This window comes from Microcebus murinus, chromosome 2 (assembly GCF_040939455.1).
Source record: "Microcebus murinus isolate Inina chromosome 2, M.murinus_Inina_mat1.0, whole genome shotgun sequence".
NCBI classification, from domain to species: Eukaryota; Metazoa; Chordata; class Mammalia; order Primates; family Cheirogaleidae; genus Microcebus; species Microcebus murinus.
In genome coordinates this window covers 78,972,314-78,988,783 of record NC_134105.1, presented here as the reverse complement: position 1 = coordinate 78,988,783, position 16,470 = coordinate 78,972,314, and the positions used below count along the sequence as shown (strand labels likewise).

Genomic DNA, 16,470 nt, shown 5'->3' with positions numbered 1-16,470 from the left:
ACAAAAGGCCTCACCTCCTAATATCATCACCATGAAGTAAGGATTTCAACATATAAATTTTGAGGGGGACACAAACATTCAGATTATAGCATACATGTGTATTTTTAATTAATAAATTATTTTTAGAGCAATTTTAGGTTTACAGAAAAATTACTTTAAGTAGAAAGTGCAGAGAGTTCAAATGCATTTTATTTATTTATTATTTATTTTTCTGAGACAGAGTCTCACTCTTTTGCCCAGGCTAGAGTGCCATGGTGTCCGCCTAGCTCACAGCAACCTCAAACTCTAGCGATTCTTCTGCCTCAGCCTCCCAGAATAGCTGGGACTACAGGCATGTGCCACCATGCCCAGCTAATTTTTTCCATATATTTTTAGTTGGCCAATTAATTTCTTTCTATTTTTATTTTTTTATTTATTTATTTATTTTTTTTTTTTGAGACAGTGTCTCGCTTTGTTGCCTAGGCTAGAGTGAGTGCCATGGCGTCAGCCTAGCTCACAGCAACCTCAAACTCCTGGGCTCAAGCAATCCTTCTGCCTCAGCCTCCCAAGTAGCTGGGACTACAGGCATGTGCCACCATGCCCGGCTAATTTTTTCTATATATATTAGTTGGCCAATTAATTTCTTTCTATTTATAGTAGAGACGGGGTCTCGCTCTTGCTCAGGCTGGTTTCGAACTCCTGACCTTGAGCAATCCGCCCGCCTCGGCCTCCCAGAGAGCTAGGATTACAGGCGTGAGCCACCGCGCCCGGCCTCTTTCTATTTTTAGTAGGGACAGAGTCTCACTCTTGCTCAGGCTGGTCTTGAACTCCTGAGCTCAAAGGATCCGCCCGCCTCAGCCTCCCAGAGTGCTAGGATTATAGGCGTGAGCCACCACTCCCGGCCTACATTTTAAAATTACCGTTGATTGTTCTTAACAGGAATGTTGATCTATTGCAAGATATCCACCTTACCAACAATTGGGATTACTACTTCTTGAGGTGATCAATACATTAAAAAGGAAACATTTAAAATCCACACACAAGTTCTCCAAGTTGTAAATAATCTACTTATATATTTAAAACACTGGAAAAAATATTTCAGCAACTATAAAAATGGTTAAAAAGCTCACAGAAGTTGATAATTAAAATATTAATACAATAGCTACATGATACAATTTATAAAACGTTTTAGTAAGAAGGTAGATTTAATTAATAAACACTTAAGAATTTGCTAGACTGGTGAGATTATCAAAAATAAAAGTGCAAATAAAAATTTTTTTTGCCTATTAAATCATCTCTGATAGCTGCTAGATATGGCTTTCTATGTATTTGACTCTGATCCTCAATGCTAGCTGTGAGCTGGATTTTGATTTAAACTGAAAAATAATGCTTTGAAATTCGGGTGCTACTCTCTGCCTTACCAGCAGAATTGCTACCATTTTGAAATTGCTGCAGCTTTGCTCCAACCTACCAGCTTATACTTAGATATTATTGTTAGAACAAATCAAGCCCGAGTTTACCATATTCTCTTCAACCATCATTTGGTTTACTCACCACCCTCCTTGATATTCACTGTATAATCAAATGAATTTACTTATGCTTTCCCTTCTCACATTTTACTTTGTTCCTTTTCTATACCAAAGTCCTATTATTCATATTATTAAAGTACATATGGGTTATAATAATATTGGTTATAAATGTGGTGGTGGTAAAATTAGAAATTTCAAACATTGGTAGTGCCTGGACAAATTAATAAATTATGTTAAGAAAGCAAACAAATATGATGAATACATTAAATGTTCAAAAATAAGAGAATGGTTAGGAAAATTATTTATCAGTTTATATATTTTTATACACACAACACCTAGTATACATCTTATTTTTAAATACTTACAAAAGTATTTAAAACATCATGGGCAAAATAAAAACATTAAAAAATCAAACAAAAAATACAGGGAAAATAAAATCAGAGTTATGAATGGTACAAAAAAACATGCATCAGATATTGTGTTGTAGGGGTTTGGGGAAAAACTGATCTCTGCTTTTTGATCTTCCTACCAGCCAAGAGAAGAGAGAAGCACAGTCAACTGTAATACCCACAGGTGTCTGAAAGATAAAACAAAGCAGTTGATTAGAAACAATACTGTTTGTCCTAAACCTGAGAGAAATTTCTGCCATAGGTAAGATCCCTCCTACCTAGACGTAATAATTTTCAAAAAAAATTTTTTTGAGCAGAAAACTCCTTTTTCAAAAGAGATCTTACACAAATCCCCTATATTTAAACCAGTAAAATAGATAAAATGAACCTGCTCAGATAAAAGGAAATTGGTATGATTTTCTTGGCAAAAAGAAGTCTTAGAAAGAACAAAAAAGGACAAAGCAATAGAAAGAACCTCAACTTTCAGGTTAGGCAGACTAATACAGACATCAATTCAATCATTTACTGCCTGAGATTGAGCAAATTACTAATCTTTTGAATGTCAGTTCCCTCAGCTTTGAACCTACCTTATAGGGTTATGAAGCTTAAATAAATTTTAAAAAGTATGTAAAGCCCCTGGTACATAGAATGTAATAGAAAAATACTGATTTTCTTCCATCTTCTGTACTTTGATTATCTATATTTATAATATCCTCTTAAGTTGATTTTGTTAGTTTAATAGATTTATATGTTAATTACTTTATAGACAAGAGACTTTAGTGGGCCAGGGTTTATTAACTAGTTAATTAATTAATCATTAAGGTCCCAGTACTTGAGTCAGAGCTTTTGCCAGGCACTGTACTAATCGCTGGTTTTACACTTGTGATTATTAATCTTCCTTTATATCTGTGGTTATATTCTTTCATATATAATTTTAAGGATATGCATCTTCTTGTATTATTGATGTGCATTTTCTCCAGTTTATCTTTTTTTAATTGTCTTTTGAAGAGCCAGCACTCAAATTTATTTATAATTCCACTATTTCTTAATAAATTATTAATCTACATTTATATCTTTATTAATTTTCCCTGCTTTTCTTATATTCATTTAAAAGAATTATTTCTAGCTTCTTGACTTGAGAGATAAATTCATTTATTTTCATTGTTTCTTGTTTAATGTAAAATCATTTAAGTATTAAATTTTCTTTTGCATATAGGTTTGGCAGCATCCCACCAGTTTTAAACCTTTTGTAATTATAATTTTGATTTAATCTTTTATCAGAGTTAAGAGAATTTTTCTTTTTAGCAGAGGGTACTTGTTGCCTCAGCACTCTAATATCAGTTAACCTTTTCTTATATAGCAATATATTTTGTTGGCTGAGCACATGGCAACCAACCTAAAGAGTAATACATCCCAGCCTCCCTTGTAGCGAGGTTTTGTCATGTAACTAAGTTGGATGAGGCGACATGAGTGAAAGTGATGGGATGATGAACTGGTGCAAACTGCAAACTCTTACTCTAAAAGGAAAAGTATGTCTTTTTCTTCTTAATGCCTAAAATGCAGACATGAAGGAGAGAGGAGCTGGAGCAGCTACCTGGGACTCCAGGGTAGAAATGGCAGGTTGAGGTGTATGGAAGACGCTTGGATTTCTGACACCAAGGAGGTGCCCTAACTACCGGGATGGCTTATGTAAGAATTGTTTGTGAAAACGAAATAAACTTTTATCTCATTTAAGGATCTGTATTTTGAGGTCCAGCATCAGCGACTGTAATTATAACTAATATCATTAATAGTGTTTAGTTGCATTGTGTTGTTATCAAAGAAAATATTAATAGAATGTACAATTTATGCTTGCAATATGTTGAGATAGTTTTAATTGCCTAAAAGATGATTGAGTTTGTAAATATTTTATGTATTGCTTGTTAGTTTTCAAAGTTATTTAACTGTGTATGTATAAGTTTTGTATGTATTTGTTATTCATTCTACCTAATTAACCATATTACTACTTTCTATACTATGGTAACACACTGCTTCTATGGAATATTAATAGGTTCACCTCAAAATAAAATGTTTAATGCTCCCTATATGCTCTGCTTCCTGTTTTTATTGTAGTGGTTAATAACACAGACTCTGGACCAGATTGTTGACTCCCAGCTCCTGTGGATCAGGCAAGTTATTTATTCTTGCTTTTCCTCAGTTTCTGTGTCAGTAAAATAGGCAAAATGATAGTACCTAACTCAAAAGAGTATTAGGAGGAGTATAAGATAAATATATGTTAAATACTTAGAACAAGGAAGTAAGCATATTTTTAAACAGCCACATATTGATACATTGCTTACAAGAGGCCCTGAGAAGTAATGGAATCTGCTTAATATTACTTCTCCTAGCATTTCTGAAACATATTTGAGTGGGGACATGATGGTCACAGCCAGTTGAGGGCAAAAATGTGTTCATGGAATACTTATTTTAAAACCAACTGAATTATATTATTCAGCTCTACTGCATATCAGAAATTCTTCACCTTACCATGGGATCCATGAATGCTATTTAGGAAGTTTTTGAACCTCCCTGAAATTGACATGAGTTCTGTGTGTACATGCATGGGTACATATTTCTGAGGACAAGATCCATAGAGTTTATCTGATTCTCAAATTTCTCCGTATGGGTGCGGTGGCTCACGCCTGTAATCCTAGCTCTCTGGGAGGCCGAGGCGGGCGGATTGCTCAAAGTCAGGAGTTCGAAACCAGCCTGAGCAAGAGCGAGACCCCGTCTCTACTATAAATAGAAAGAAATTAAATTAATTGGCCAACTAATATATATACAAAAAATTAGCCGGGCATGGTGGCGAATGCCTGTAGTCCCAGCTACTTGGGAGGCTGAGGCAGGAGGATTGCTTGAGCCAGGAGTTTGAGGTTGCTGTGAGCTAGGCTGACGCCATGGCACTCACTCTAGCCTGGGCAACAAAGCGAGACTCTGTCTCAAAAAAAAAAAAAAAAAATTTCTCCGTATGTATTTTTATGTTTAACTAAAATATCAGAGAGAAAAAATTGTGTTAAGTCTTCTGCTGCTTCACTGTTCCTTTCTTCTGTTCCTGGTTGATCTTCTCAAGTTCATCCTGTACATCATGAATTAGCTTTTTGGAGTATTAATGGATATTCATTATTTTATATGATTTTAAATTTCTATACAATCCTTTTTTATTTTAAGTCATTCTCTAACCATTTCATAAGAATTTTATCTCTTTGCATAGCTTTCTCTTGTTTTATAAAAAACAATACCTTCTTGCATAGCTTTGTAAATGCTAATTGTTTTCTAATAGCATTTCCTTCTGGTTCCTGCAGGAAATCATTTTCAGAAACAAAACCAACCCTTCTGCTGGGTTATCCAGATGCTGTTTCCTATTATCTTGTACTGTTATTTCACATACATACTCAGGTTTTGCCTTAATTTTATTTATTTTTCTCATTCTTAAATAAAACAATATCCAACCATACTTCAAGTGTGTCAGTTTAGATGGTGAGCAAACATTCTTGGCCCATAACATTTTCCAACAGTGATTTAGAATAATCTTTTCAGGTGTAAATTTTATTGGGAGGATGATTCATATATATTTCATATTTCATAATTTCTATCATGTTCTTTCTTCCTTTGAGAGAACATATTTTATATCCATAATTGATACTCTGATACTCCAAAAGAATGCAAATATTTTTGCATAAAATATAACTGACCAGAATGTGTATTTACCAGAGTTTTTCTAGATTTCATCACTTTCTGCTAGGATTTACTGGTAGGTTTTATACCAATAACACCCACTGTGCTCTTTCCAAGATCCTACTGTGACTTGTTCCCCGTTGTTTTTGTAGATCTGAAGTCTCTACCTTAATGTGGAAAGGTGTAGGTGAGAAGTAAATGAAACAATATTTAGCGGAATTCAACTAACAGTAACTGAGGAGTAGAAAATAGCAAGAGCCTTTCTTCTGGATGAAATAGTCTCTAGGGGCAGATTTCAGATTGTTTCAAGGGATGGGTACTTTAGCTAGATAATCCTTTATTTCTCACCTCAATAGCTCTAACTCACCATAGTGTAAAACAACTAACACATCCTCCAAAAAAATTCTGTTTCTTTTCTTGTATTCAAAACCTTGGGTGATATCATCTACTTTCCTCAAATCTTCCACATCTGAGAACTCATGAAGTATTCTGTAAAGTCACATGGTATAGTCTGAAGAGCAAGATATTTAGAAGCGGCCTATCTGGTTGCAAAACCCAGATTGAGTATTCGATTTGCCTGGGTCTTCATGTCTTCATTTCTAACATGTTGCCATAAAGTCTTCCTACTAATGTCAAATAATTTTCATAGTAATTAAATGGGAACCAAAAATATTTTGCAATTATAACTATAGAAAACACACATATCAAAATTTGCAGAATGCAGCAAAGGCAGTTGTTAGAGAAAAATTAAAGTATCAAATGCTTTTATTAAAAAGTTCCAAATCCATGTAATAAGCTTCTACCTTAAGAATATCCCCCACCTAAAAAAGGTACAATGTAAACTCAAAGCAGGCAAAAGAAAGGAAATAATAAAGTTAAGAGCAGAAATTGGTGAAATTGAAAACAAAATCAGTAGAGGAAAACTAGTGAAACCAAAAGCTGATTCTTCGATAGGATCAATAAAATCTATAAAAATCTTGCCAAACTGATCAAGATAAAAATGGAAGACATAAATTACCAATGTCATAAATGAAAAAGAGAATATCACCACAAATACCATAGACATTAAAGGAAAAATACTTTTTATTTTATTTTATTTTTTTGAGATAGTGTCTCACTCTGTTGCCCGAGCTAGAGTGACATGGTCATACCTTACTGCAACCTCAAATTCTAGGGCTCAAGCAATCCTCCTACCTCAGCCTCCAGAGTAGCTGGCTCTACAGGCAAGCACCACCATACCTGGCTAGTTTTTTGTTTTTGTTTTTTTGTAGAGATGGGGGTCTTGCTATGTTGCTCAGGCTGGTCTCAAACTCCTGGCCTGAAGCAATACTCCTGTCTTGGCCTCCCAAAGTGCTAGGATTATAGGCATGAGCCACTGCTCCCAGCCAAGAAGAGAATTTTATGACAACTTTTGCCATATTTTTTATAATTTTGATGAAATAGACAAATTCCTTTAAAGACAAGCCTCTAAATTCACTCTCAAATAGCTCTATATCTACTAAAGAATTGAATTCATCACTTCGCTAGTGAAATCTAGCAAATATTCAAGGAACAAATAATAACAATTCTACACAAACTCTTCCAGAAAATAGATGAGGTAGGAAGGCATTTCAGTTTATTAGGTTGGTGTTACCCTGACACCAATACCAGACAATGATATTAAAGAAAGAAAATTTTAGACAATATTATTCATGAATATAGATGTAAAAAAATCTGTCACAAAAACTAGTTACTATCAGTTTTATTTATTTTATCTGTCCTAAGATCTCTTTGGCTGCCCGATATTTTTATTTAAATCTCTGCAACATTGTCTACCTCTTGTTTTCCATTCAATCTGTTCTTATCCTCTAATATTTCAGATTCATAATGCCTCTCATCTGGATTATTATACTAACTTTCCAACTTGACTCCACACCTTGATTCCATTTTTTGTTTGTTACACATATTTAAAACATAGTAGGGATACTAGATCTTAATATTGATCTATGGTTGCTTCTTGGATTTCTCATAAGACTATACAACTTAAGAAATATGTTTAATGATTCTTTGTCTTCTTGTAACTTAAGATAGTATTGTACACACATAAATACTACATATTTATAAATACTTATTGATGATGGGACCAGATAGATTAGAATAATGCTTGGCATATCTGGCGCTTCTTCCAGATGCAAGAGTCGTTTGGAAATACCCAAGCTTGTTACCCTGCCTCTATTTCGCAGCACTTTTAAAACGGAAACCACATATGTAAGAATGTGGAGACTTTCTGCCTCACTGGTTCTGTAATTTTCTTGTCCAATGAATAATAAAAATATTTTCATATTTTTGTCAGTTCATGACTATCCCTGTTCACCCTTGATCTTCTTTCTCCTCTCCCAACTCCAGGCTTGCTGTAAGCATGCTGCTTCTACATAATGGAAAAACTTCCCTAACACATATAAACATAATGCTGACTTTGAATATTTAAAGTATTCTTTAATGTAATTCATAACATAACTTGGGGTACTGAAGTTCCCACATAGCCACAAGAAGTATTTATTTTCCCATTTATTGTAAATCATACACATTACTAAAGCAAATATATACCCACTCATATACACAGAGGCAACTCATTTTTGCATAATTTTTTAGGCTGCCTAGAAAATTTTTACCTTCACTTTGGGTTGATATAGCTTAAGAAATATTCCTCTAAATATTTCCTTTAATATGTAGGCACTTTCATTTTTTCTTTTATTGTACAGGTTTATATTTTTAAAAATACATGTTTAAGAGGCATTATAGAAAAGATCAATACATAGCAAATTGCCTTTACACTTCCTAGGAGTCAGATATTATTTGTACCCTAGAAATAAAAATAGAAATGTTGAGTCAAAATGTCATAAATAACAAATTTGCTTTATAAAATCACAAAACATGGCATCAACATTCATATCTTCTATGTCTAATCCATAAGATAGAAACATAAGCAGAATAAGCAGAATGCCCAAAAGATTTATAATTAATGAGTATATTTGCACTTAGAATTAATTTTAAAAAATATCATGGAGCACCTATGATATGCCAAACATTATGCAGTAAGAGATGAGCATTTTTTTTAGCAAAAGGTACCAATAAATTTAGTTTTAATTTTAAAGATAATACTTTACTGGGAAAATGTAATCAATAATTTGTCTCTCAACTTCAGAACAATTAAGTTGTCCCTGTTTCCAAATACCCAATTGGAGAATTTCCAACTTCCCTACATCTCTATTGTATTATGAATAATGTTTCTAGCTCACTAATTTTGCTGCTAATCAAACACTAAAAAGAGATTCTTTATACTTTCAGATATGCTTTGAAAAAAGCCTTCCCAACATATGCACCAGGGAATTATAAGTTCATTAGTATACAGTTTTTCAAATTTTAGATTCATGGTTCATTATGTTACCTTAGAGATAAAAATACAATTTTACACTTATATGACAGTAAAAAGAATTAGAATTAACATCTGATTATGAGTTTTAATTTTGAAATTAATCTACAAGCATCTCTAATTTAAATATTTCAAATCAAAAGCTACCTTTAATATTTTATCACAAACAATACTTAAAATCTGAATTACATCCATTTAAAGTAATGATTTCCAAAAACATGCAACATTTCTGGATTTCAAAAGAATTTCCATATTTTATAATATAGATTCTAATGTATACAAGCTTAAAAATATATACAGAATTAGCATTTTAAACAGTCATCACACTTATTCAATTCGTTCTTTATTCAGTTAAAGTTTGTGGCTACATATTTCAATGGGAAATAAATTGCCTGCAATTTAATGATATGACATACCACTATAAATCATAGAAGCACATATCACATCAATTCTGGCCATAGAAAATGCCTCATGTAGTTACTACATGCCACTAAAGTCTAAATTAGCACTGACACCAATCCAGGAAGTTTAAGCACTAAGCCCTCTAGAATACTTTACCTAATTTGGAAAGACTTCCACCAATTTCTATAAAGGTGTATAGAATAAAACATCCAGGTTGCGTGCAAGAAGAAATCCTAACCCAGCCTATCCTTCTAGGAATATAAATTAAACAGACCTTATGGACCTGCTTTTCTAGCAATAACTCTGACCATAACTGTTTACTAGGAGCAGGGTCTGCTCATTGGATGGTATATTTGTGTATAAACAAAGCTTATAAATTCCAACAACATATTTGTCTCAGTTCCTGTGATAACCTCTGCAAAATATATATATATAAATATATATATATATATATGTACAGTGATACAGGATACTCTAAAAACAATTGGGACTAAAATGAGAATTGGGGAAGACATTTTCACTTTATATTTCATCCTGACTCAATTATTTCTTTAGTGCCTGGCAGAATTTTTTTTCTTAATCATCTTTTCTCTTCATAAGCAGACACACTGAAATGCATAAGATATTCTGCTATTTAATGCCCAGTCAAAATATGAAAAATTATGTTCAGAATAAGAAATTGAAAAGAGAAAAACACACACACACACACACACACATATATATATATATATACACACACACACACACACATGCACAAAAAATTGCTAAGGAAAGTCATTATAAATAATTTTTTCCAGGATATCAAAGGCTATGCAAGCAAAAACTATATACCTCTTTATTTAATGTATAATGGAAGAGCCTAGGATGATCATCAAAGTTATGTGGTCAAAGAATTTGACTTTTTATTCACGAAGATTTAATGTTATTATGACATCATATGAAATCATATGACTAACCTGTACTTACTGCCATTTATTCAGTTGTTTTATATTTGATAATATTAAAAAATTACCTATTGAGTACAATGTACACCATTTAAATGATGGGTATATTAAAAGCCTAGACTTCTCCACTATAAAATTCAGCCATGTAACAAAAAAATCACTTGTACCTGTACCCCAAAATCTATTTAAATTTAAAAAATTTTAAAATAAAACAAAAAATGTGAATTTAAAAATCTCTTTTGAGTCCTAGAAAAAGCTGTTGCAAATAGTAGATTTTAAGATTTTATTGACTCTTTCCCCTTCTACTCTGAATTGCTGCCAATTTCATAATTCTAAAATATAGCTTAACCATGTAATTTCCTTGTTCAGTTATCTTTGATTAATTGTTTAAAATACTTTTCACCCATCCAGTGTGATTATAAACCAAATCCCTATGTATCCTTCTAACATGTCAGCTTCCACTCTGCTGCCAGCCATGCCTTGGAACATGTCACACCTCCTTTAGAATGTATGCCTTCTTCTTTTACGCCTGGCTCATTCTGACCCTTTCTTTCCTATCACTTCCTGATACCTAGTGTCCTGCATCTTTCTTGAATCATGCAAGTAGTTCCAAATTTCTCCATTGTCTGAATTACTTCATTAATTGGATATTATACCTTGAAGGACTGCATATGATGATCTAAGTAATATCAAGTAAATTAATGTGCTCCAAAAATTTATTTATAAGTTACTTGTTAGAAGGTGAAAATTCATTTGCTCACAAAATGCTAAATATAATGAATAGTCCAGGCCATATCTTGAATATCAGTGAAATATATTACTGATAAAAACATAATTTCCAAAAGTTCCATGAAAAGATGCATACCATACTCCAGTTCAAAAGCTGGAAGCCAAACATGTATCACTCTTTCATTTTCTATTCTCTGTACTTTCTTGGCAAATTACGTAGTGCTGGATATATAGTAGTTACTTTTTCTGGTTATTCATTGCTTTATAACTAAGCACTCTAAATTGATTGGCTTGAAAGAACAACTATTTAATTTGTTTAAAATTTTGCAGCCTGGGCTGTGCTTAGCTACTGATTCTTCTGCTTATCTTGTTGCTGGTCACTTCTGTGGGTGAATTCAGCTGGCAAGTCAGCTGGGAGTGGGAGGAAATTGGAGAGAACTAGACATCTCTCTCTTTCTGTGTAGTCACAGAGCCCCTCATTTCCTTGGTGCTTCTCACATGCTCTTTCTAGAACTATAGCTGAACTATTTGCCCAGAGGCTCAAGGTTCTCATGAGTGCAAAAACTTACAGACTTTTTAGTGCCTAGTCCTGAGACTGGCACCATGTCACTCCGACATATTCTTTTGATTAAGCACATAATTGGTCTGGCCCTGATTTGATGGGAGACAATTGCAAAAGGGGATGAATACTAGGAAACTGGTTCACTGGGGGCAACCGTTGGAACAGACTGCCATAGGGCTTAATCACAGTAATATAGAACAATGCATTATAGTCTCTAATTGCTGGGAAAAAGATGAATTTATCATTTTGGCAACTCATAAAATTCAACTAAACAGAAATTAAATGCTTTGATATATACAAAGTGTTACTTTTTTATTCTTTTGACAAATTTGCACTTCACCACAATTTGAGCTATACTACCTACCAATGGAAATTAGATTAAGAAGTTTTCACTTTTTTCTATGTTAATTTCTACTTTATAATTCTGAATAATACTTCACAATCATATTTCCCATACTCAGAATAAATATGCAAACCACTGGCTTCTTTCCCCTACCCAAATATTTGATTTGAAGTAGGCTTCAATTTCATAATTTCATGTGACCTTAGAAAGCAATTCATTAGCATTGCATAGTAAAAATAATTAATGCATCCAAAATAATGACCTTGCCAGATTAATATTTAAAGATAACACAATTCTTTGTCATTTTTGTAAACCAGAATGCAAATATTAGTTGTAACAGCTAATATGAATAATGTCAGAGTCAAGTGGGAACTTGAACATTCCCTTCAAATTTCACCGTCTATATGTCTTTATAGGAGGAGGAAAAAAAGGTACTGGTTAGCATCTTTTGTTGCAAAGACCAAATACCCTATTAGGTAATCTAAATAATGTTAGGTAGTAGGATGAAGATACGAAGAAAACAGGAATTTGAAGTGATCCAAAGGTCGTCATAAAAAAAGATTATGACATACACAGGTCTCAGAGATGATTTAAGACTCAAGACATTTTTAGAAAGGAAATCTTATCCCTTATCAGTTCCAAAAAGTTGTCAGTTAACTACTATTTACTTATTCTTGCTTTTATCACTTGCAAATTTCACACTCTACTCTTTACCTTTTCTATCTTTTTGTTTCTATTTACTCATGCATCTGGCTGTTATTTTCATCTGGGATATTCAGTGACATTTGGGATAGGACATTTATTAATAGTGCAAGGCTCTTCCATACAGTGTACAATATCAATTGGTCCTCAGACACTAAATGCCTGTAGCAACTGAAAGTACCCCAACACCTTGTCAACTGCCCTAGAGGGTGGTAGCTCTCCTTCCCATACTCAGGAAAGAACTACAAAGGACAGCATGAGCCTTCTGTTTCTTCTCTGGCTAACAAATATTTAGTTGTCCTGGTATGAAACGCATAAGAGTTCACAAATATTGATTGTTTTATACCATATTTATTTGACTGAATAAAAATTAAAAGACCAGGTTGGCCACTGTGGCCCACACTTGTAATCCCAGCAACTCTGGGAGGCTGAGGTGGAAGGATCACTTGAAACCAGGAGTTCGAGAGCAGCCTGAGCAACACAGTGAGACCCCGACTCTACAAAAAATTAAAGAAAATAATTAGCCAGGCACAATGGTGCTCATTTATAGTCCTAGCACTTGGGAGGCTGAGACAAGAGGATCTATTAAGCCCAGGAGTTGAAAGGTACAGTGAGCTATGATTACACGACTGTAACCACTGGACTATGGCCTGGGCGACAGAGCAAAATACTGTCTCAAAAAAAAAAAAAATTGTAAATAAATATATAAATAAATAAAAAAGCATAATATTATTAACAACATATACTCTTTTAAAAGTGCTTGGTATTTACCAAACTTATTTGAAAACTATGTTCATACAAAACTCTGCATGTCAAGCACAAGAAAAGATGCTCAACATCTCGTTAGAGAAATGCAAACCAAAATACCAATGATATATCACTTCACACCCATGACATGGCTTTATAAAAAAGATGGACAATAATAAGTGTTGGTGAGGATGTGGAGAAATTGAAACTCTAATACATTGCTGGTGGCAATGTAAAATGGTACAGCTTCTTTGAAAATAGTTTGGCAGTTCCTCAAAGAGTTAAGCATAGAGTTGCCATATGACCCAGCAATTCCACTCATAAGTATATATCCAAGAGAAATAAAAACACATATTCATGCAAAAATTTGTACATAAATGTTTACAGCAGCACTATTCTTAATAGCCAAAAAGTGGAAACAATCCAAATGTCCATCAACTGATGAAAAGATAAACAAATGTGGTATATTTATATAATGGAATACTATCCAAACATATAAAGAAATGAATATTGATTGATACATATTGTGAAAGTACTAAAAACACTGAAATATGCATTTTAAATGAGTGAATTGTATTGTGAATTATATCTCAATAATTTTTTAAATGATAAAGCTGAAAATGAATTCTGTATGAGTGTTTATAGAAGCTTTATATATAATCACCAAAGTCTGAAAGCAACAAAGATGTTTTTCAGTAGGTAAAAGGTTAAACAAACTGCAATATAGCCACACAATGACATACCATTTAATAATAAAAAGGAAAGAGCAATCAAGTCATGCAAAAACATGCATAAATCTCACAAGCACATTACTAAGTGAAAGAAGTTGGTCTGAAAGGCTACAAACTGCATAATTTCATTTATATGACATTCCAGAAAAGGCAAAACTGTAGAGTTAGTAAACACAGCAGTGGTTACCAAAGGTTCCAGAAGAGGGCAGATTTGAATAGATGAAATACAGGAATATTTTTGGGCAACGAAACTATTCTGTATGATACTATAGTGGTGGATACATGACATAAAATTCATTTATCAGAAGCAATATAACTTTACAACACAAAAGAGTGAAACTTCATGTATGCAAATTAAAACAAAATCAGTTAGGAGATATAGGAATCCCAGGACAGAAGATAAACTATGACAAAATAATCTAACTATATGAATAATGGATAAAATAACCTCACTGAAGGAAGGGGGCAAAACGTGTTGACCAAAATAACCAGAAATAAGTGGAGTCTATAAAATTAAAGATAAAAGGCACTGTATATAAGCATTGTAGTATAATTGACAAAGTTGTTTCTCATAGGGTTGCAGGCTAACAATTCTGATGCTACCATACATGTACACTCGAAGTGAACAATTAAGTGAATTTATGGTGGATAGTGGAGCCAGGTTCCTCACTGTTACTGTGGTAATTTACCAATAAGCAAGAGAAACAGGCTAGAATGATACATGTAGTACTGGATTAGAGTTGGCGACATCAGTATGAACTCATGTTTAATTTAATATATATGTTATTTAATTTAATCTATATATTACAGATGGACATATGGAAATATTTACAGATATGTGTGTATACTAGGTTAGTATACACACATATCTTTTTGCTCTGTCAGCTGAAAAGGCCTAGAATGTCACTCCATTAGCAAAAAGCATACCTACTGCTCAGATATTTCTTTCTAATGTAATAAAAGAAACCAGGGCTCCTTGGGAAAATTGCTGGTTCCAGAACTGAAGCATACAATATACAAGATGAGCTTGAAACATACTGTAGTGACATAAAGTAAGGAAGTGCTAAAACACACACACAAACACACACACACAGTGATGAGGGTATATCAAAGGGACACAGGAGCCAACTGAAAGAGCTCTCAATGTCAAAAGCTGGAAAAATTTGAGCAAAAAAATAAATAAAGTAGTATGGATTGTTGCCGCCCAGCCAGGTTCATTTGTCCAAGAAACCAACATGCTTAGAGAGCAGAGTTTGCAGCAGAGAAAGTATATTCTGCATAGCACTGAGTGGGGAGATGGGAGAAATTTCTCAAATTTGCCCCTCTGAGAATTAGGGAGATAGAGTTTTTAAGACAGTTTGTCATAGGCAATAGAGTCTACTAATTGGCTGGGTTCAGGGAGGAACCATAAGGTTATAGAAATTGTCTTCTTTGCTGACCAGGTTCTTCACTGGGGGTTACAATACGGGTAGGGTCAGTTCCTCTGTATGGGACACTGGTCTGGGTGGGTCACCCTTCCACTGGATTATGGGACCTGGAAGATATCTCAGAAACTACCCCTGGGTTTCAAAAGGTGATGTTGTCTATGGAGAAAGCTAAGAATCTTTATGAGCACCAGCTATGTGGCTCCCGAGTGGCGATTATAGAGAAGCAAACAGGATAGTGGCTAATTATTATCGTTATTTTTAGCTACGCTGTGCCTTCTTTTTAGCTAAGCCCTAACCACAGTTCTCGCCTTGCATCCCTTTATCAATTTGTAAAGATGGTTTCAGGATTATAATTCAGAGTATAAAATAAATATCCATCAGTCTACATTAATATAAATGCATGACTGGATATGTAAATAAACGGGGGAGAATAAACAAAGCTCCCATGTAGAAGAATTGCAAATAATTTATGTGGGTACTTGGCCCTTAAAGAGGAGGAACAAAACTCCCAATCTTCTGTCTCTTCTGCCTATCAAAACCCTTCCTTTTATTCAAAGCATAGATCAAACCCTGCTTCTTTTACATACTTCTATAACCTGTTTACTCTTTCATACCACCACTGATCTTTCTCTTTCCTAAACATTATATGTGGTCTTCACATAGTGACTTCATTCTGAGAAATATAGCATAGAGAGATAATTAAAAAAAATAACTTTACAGTGGAGAAATCTGACAATATCTCAGCCACATGATCAAGTTTAATATCAACAGATGTCATGTTGATAGAACATACTAGTGATATAATGCAATGATAACGGAACTTTACTCTGATGCCTTGCTCCCCCAAATCTTTAACTAGT

At 33.7% G+C, this 16,470-nt stretch overlaps 1 long non-coding RNA gene across 1 annotated transcript in view; it reads right to left on the bottom strand.

Annotated features, from left to right (window-relative positions):
- Window positions 1–1,801: 1,801 nt before the first annotated feature.
- Window positions 1,802–16,470, bottom strand: part of LOC105885770 (uncharacterized) — a 31,418-nt gene continuing 16,749 nt past the window's right edge. Inside the window, exon 3 of the long non-coding RNA XR_001160804.3 lies at window positions 1,802–2,085. This is a non-coding gene — a long non-coding RNA (uncharacterized LOC105885770). The remainder of the gene's footprint in view (window positions 2,086–16,470) is intronic.